Below are 6,000 nucleotides of genomic sequence, written 5' to 3'. Positions count from 1 at the left end.
TGCGTACGCCTTGTAGCGCTATAGAAATGCTAAATAGTAGTAGTAGTAGTAGTAGTAGTAATTCCCTTATCCCTTATTTGTCCTGTTTGTCTGTCCTAATTATTTATTTTTATTTAACACATTTATACCCCACATTTTCCCCACTTAATTGCAGGCTTAATGTGGCTTACATAGTACCATAGGGCAGACTACTGTTCAGTAAAATACAATTAAACAATGTAATAGTAAAATAGTAATCGTATAGGTATCATATAAAGCAACAAAGATAATAAAAGATCAATAGGGTCCATGGATTTTGCTGTAACGAAGAAGTAGTAAATTGAGTATGGAAGATATGCCTTCTTGAACAGGATGGTCTTCAGTGATTTCCTGAAGATTAGATGGTTCTGAATTGATTTTAAGATTTTAGGCAATGCATTCCATAGCTGTGTGCCTATGAAAAAGAAGCTAGATGCATAAGTAGATTTGTGTTTGAGGCCAGTGCAATCTGTTTAATGTAAATTTATATAAGATCGGGAAAAACTGGTACTGTTTATAGGTGGTAGATCTATTAGATTTAACATGTATCCAGGAACTTCTTCATAAATGATCTTATGGACCAAGGTGCAAACCTTAAAAGCAATATGTTCCTTGATGGGAAGCCAGTGTAATTTTTCATGAAGGCGCTTGGCAGATTCAAATTTTGATTTACCAAAGATCAGTCTCGCTGCTGTATTCTGGGCGGTCTGAAGTTTCTTAATTAATTGTTCTTTACATCCTACATAAATACCGTTGCAATAATCTAAATGGCTTAATACCATTGATTGTACCAAGTTGCGAAAAACATCTCGAGGAAAGAAAGGTTTTATATGTTTGTTTCCACATTGAGTAAAACATTTTCTTTGTGGTGCAGTTTACTTGGTTTTCCAGGGTCAGGTTCCGATCAATTGTGACGCCAAGTAATTTTAGGCTATCCGAAATAGGGAGAGAGTAGTTGGGGTTATTTAAGGTTGTAGGTTTACATTTATTGTGCTGAGATGATAGGATGAGGCAGTGCGTCTTCTCAGTGTTCAGTTTCAGTTGGAATGAGTTAGCCCATGCGTCCATTGCACTCAAGCCTATCCTGATTAAATTGGTGATTTCAGTCAGGTCCTTTCTGAAAGGTATATAAATTGTAACATCATCAGCATAAATAAACGGATTTAAACCTAGGTTGGATAGGGAGTTGGCCAATGGAATCATCATTGTGTTGAAGAGTGTTGGTGATAGCGGCAAACCTTGAGGGACTCAGCAAACTGCTTTCCAGGAAGATGATATATTTGAATTCAATTTCACCCGGTATGATCTGCATGATAGAAAGCCCTAAATCCATCTAAGTATATTTCTGCCGATCCCAAAATAATCAAGAAGACGTAATAGAATGTCATGGTTGACCATATCAAATGCGCTGGACATGTCAAATTGGAAGAGAAGTATACTATTGCCACCAGCAAATAGTTGCTTAAATTTGGCCATAAGGGTAATCAATACAGTTTCAGTACTGTAGAGGGAACGGAAGCCAGATTGTGAATCATGTAGAATGGAAAACTTGTCCAGGTATTCCATGAGTTGTTTAGTCACCATGCTTTCCATTAGTTTAATTATCAATGGGATAGAAGCAACTGGACGGTAGTTAGTAATATCATTGGTCTTTTTCTTGGTGTCCTTAGGTATAGGAGTAAGAAGGATGTTCCCATAATCCTTAGGGAAAAAGCCTTGTTGGAGCATGAAATTTAGGTGTGATGTAAGGTCTAAAATGTAACGAGAAGGGGCGAATTTGAGTAAATAATTGGGGCACATGTCCAATTTACAATAAGAATTGGAAAATTTGGAAACCACTTGAGTAACTGATTCAGTGGTGAGAGGAGCAAAGATTGTAAGGAGCAATTAGATTGTAAACTCTGTCAAGCAGGGACTGTCTCTTCAAGTCCAGTGTACAGCGCTGCATATGTCTATTAGCACTATAGAAATGATTAGTAGTAGTAGTAAATAGTCCTTACTTCCATTTATGACTGAGGATATGTTGTGTTAATAGGAATAGATTTCCATTTTCTGTGTTAAAGTGATATTTTATTTCTCTTATCAGTTTTCCATGCAATGTTAATTACCTATTTTGTTTAATGACAGAAAATGCCAAAAAATATTATTGTTGATAATCCCTGTGAATAGCACACAAAGGAGGATGACCCAGATCAACCCAACAACTTTAAAGCGTTTACTGCAGATATTCAGCCAGTGGCAGCCAGCGTTTTTTAAAATGCTGACTGTCGCCGGCTAAATTAGACCCAGAAATTCAGCCCCGGGCCATGTGCTGGCACCAGCACTGAATACCTGGGGCTATTTGTTAAAGCAGTGGCCACTGGAGCTTATGCAGCTTCTTGCTGATATTCAGCCAGGATCCACAAGACATTCATGCCCAAATACAGATACCACCCCCATCCCGAACTTTGAAGATCCAAGGTAGGTTTCCTGTGAAGTATTGCGAGGCTGGCACTTGAGGCTACAGCAGCCATTTTGCAGCAGCTTTGGACATGGGCAGGAGGGATATCCACTCACTCTTGCCCATTTACCACAGGATCATCAGGGATTTATCAAAGTAGGCCCTGGGTAAGAGGGGGCTCAGGCCTACCTTGGATTACTGCTTGCTACCCAGAGAATAAATGGGCACTGGCCAATATTCAGACCAGAGCCTGGTTATAAAGTTAGGGCAACCCTTTTTCTGTCATAATTTTATGTGGGTTCCTAGCTAGTTAGAAAGCTAAATATCATTACTAACTGGCTAGGTGGCCGATTAGGGGTTGGCCATTAAAAGGAGATATTCAGCGGCATTGTTTGGTTATGTGCACAGAATATTGGTGGTTAGGCCTGGACAAGCGATTTTGGTACAGTAATATCCTGTAATTCAACTTCAGTCAAACTTCTAATAGTTCAACTATTCTTGATTAACTTATACATCCATACACTTTGGTACAGAAGCCTTATAATAAAAATGGTTATAAATTGCTAGAGCCATGTGTACAGAAAGTGAAGTTACTCATCTGTATCAAGTGTTTTCCCAAGGACATCAGAACACAGTACCGCATGTAGGTGATGTCACTTATGGAGCCCCGGTGCAGACGCTGCCCAGCTTCTAGAAGCTTTTGGGAGCTTGCCTGCACATGCACATGTGCCTTCCTGCCCATCTCAGTTGCACAGGTCCAGCAGCTGACTTCAAAAGCTTAGCAATTACAAGGGTTAGGGTTAGTGGAGGTGGGAGGGCATATGGTAATGTGTATCCTGCTCTCCTCAGATAACACCTGCTACAGGTAAGTAACTTCACATTCTCCGAGGACCAGAAGGAAATGCATATTACCACATTTGGGAATCCCTAGCTACCTGGCTCACTGAAAACAACAAACAAACAATGGTCAATAGGGACTTGCAAAAGGCAAGACCAACCAGAAACCAATCAAACTGAACTGTAACATAAATGTTGTTATGTAGCTCCAGCCCAGAGAAAACAGAATGGGTCTAGGAAGGTGGAGCTGGATTCTAAACGTTGAACAAATTCTGCAGAACTGCATGACCAAACTGGCTGTTGTGTCAGGAATACTGCTCAAGGGAACTAGTGCAATGTGAAATGTATGGACTGCAAATCTCTTCTACAGATGCTGACCTCAAGTAGGCTACCAACACAGCCATGGCTCTGACATTGCGAGCCATGACATGACCCTCCAGATTCAGCCCAGCCTTGGCGTATGTGAAGGACATGCAGTCTACTAGCCAATTGGATAAAGTGTGTTTACCAATGGCTGCCCCCGTGCTGTTTGGGTCAAAGAAAACAAAATGCTGGATGGGCTTTCTATGGGCTTTAGTCCACTCCAGACAAAAGGCCAAGTCTTGCTTGCAATTCAAGATGTGCAGTGCACTTTTCCTGGGATGGGCATGAGATTTTAGGAAGAATGTTGGCAGAACAATACTGCTTAACGTGGAGTTCTGATACCATCTTAGGAAGGAACTTAGGATGTGTATGGAGAACCACTCTGTTATGATAAAATAAAGTGTAATGTGGATCAGCTACTAGGGCCCAAAGCTTGCTGACTCTGTGTGCTGAAGTGATTGTCACAAAAAAACAAAATGTTCCAGGTTTGTAACTTCAGGTGGCAAGTGGCTCAGAAGGATCTTTCATCAGCTGGGTGAGAATGATAGCGAGGTCCTGTGATACCACTGGAGGTCTGATGGGGGCTTTGTCTAAAGCCAACCTCTCATGAAGTGAGCAACTAAAGGTTGTACAAAAAAAGTGCTTACCTGCCACACAATGATAGTAAAGGCGAATTGCACTGATATGAATCCTTACAGAGTTGGTTTTCAGGCCTAACTCTGAAAAGTGTAGAAGGTATTCAAGCAGTTTTAGGGTAGTGCAGGAAAAAGGACCCAAAGCCTTGCCCTCACACCAGACGGCATACCTCTTCCATTTGAAATTATATGCTCTTAGTGAAATCTCTCTTGAAAGCGAGCAGGACCCAGGAGACAGCCTAATATAGTTGAAGGGATGAAAGTTCTAAGCAGTGGTTCCCAAACCTGTCCTGGGGAACCCCCAAACTAGTCAGATTTATAGCATAGCCACAACGAACATGCATGAGAGAGATTTGCATGCAGTGGAAGAAGGGTCACCTGACTTGGAAACATTTCAGCCTCTCTTTGATTGGTAATCCATCTGGGACAGTAACTTTTATGGCGGCTATGCTCTCTTGGAGTAAAAAACTCACCCCCTGCTTTGACTGGGGAGCTGGTTGGGGCTTCTGGGTCTGCTGCTGGCAAGGGCAGAAATGGGAACTCTGGGACTGCAGGGTGGAATGAGTAAATGGGGTGAACTTACACCTTTGAGATAGTTGGTTCTCATTTGACCACAGTCCAAAATCCATGGAGGCTGAGGAGTGGGCTGAGGCAGGGACTTTATGTTGTCAGCATGTTTCTTGATAAGGTCAGCGACCTCTTCCACCTTGTCCCCCAGAAGTCTCCTTAGCAGGGGACACCCATACGTTTTTCCAGAATTGCTGGTTCTAGGTCTGAAACATGTAGCCAGGCAAGTCTGCGCATGCCGGTATCTAAGGCAGAGACTCTGGATGCTACATCAAAAGTATCATAGGTTTCCCAGGCCATGTGCTTTTGACACTCCTTCTATTGTGCCATAGAGCTACAAAAAATGAAAGGAAACTTTAAAAGGCAAAACAAAACAAAAAACCCCCACATCACTAAAAGCACTAATAGGAACACAACAAAACAAAAAAAGGGAAATTGGTCCTGTGCTACTCACATGAGGAAAAACCTGAACGCAGGGAAGGCCATATAGACATGGTTATATTTCAGAGAACCACTTAGACAACGATTACTCTGGACTCATATTGCTAAGGATATGACCAGTGCCTAAATTACCCTTAGATTTTTTATCAGGCTGTCCCCCAATGAAGGCATTAATGCCAAAATGGAAATATATATTATTTTAGATATAAAAATAGAAATATGGCAAATCAATATACAAAAATATGTACTGTACACAAAATACACTAAGTAGTAGTAATAGACATATTAATGTGTCTGTTACACATGAACCTTATTCTACCACAATATCACTTTATATTTGTTCATGCCGGAATGGGTGAACGCCTTTACGGTACTATGTAAGCCACACTGAGCCTGCAAATAGGTGGGAAAATGTGGGATACAAATGTAACAAATAAATAAATATGAATATATATATATATATATATATATATACATACATACATACATAAGTATACAGCTATCATATATCCTGAGAAGAGATTACCAACTTACCAGCTAACGTAGGCTAATGACCACGTGCCTGAGCAAAACCTGTCTTTCACAGGTAAAGACCAAAACTAGCTAAGTCCTGAGATAAGAGGAAAATTCCTGCTTCTCTCACCCTTGTGGTCCATAGGTTTAGAGTGCAGATGGAGCAGTAGCGTACCAAGGGGGGGG

This window comes from Microcaecilia unicolor, chromosome 6 (assembly GCF_901765095.1).
Source record: "Microcaecilia unicolor chromosome 6, aMicUni1.1, whole genome shotgun sequence".
Taxonomy (NCBI): Eukaryota; Metazoa; Chordata; class Amphibia; order Gymnophiona; family Siphonopidae; genus Microcaecilia; species Microcaecilia unicolor.
Note: the sequence above shows the minus strand (reverse complement) of the source record.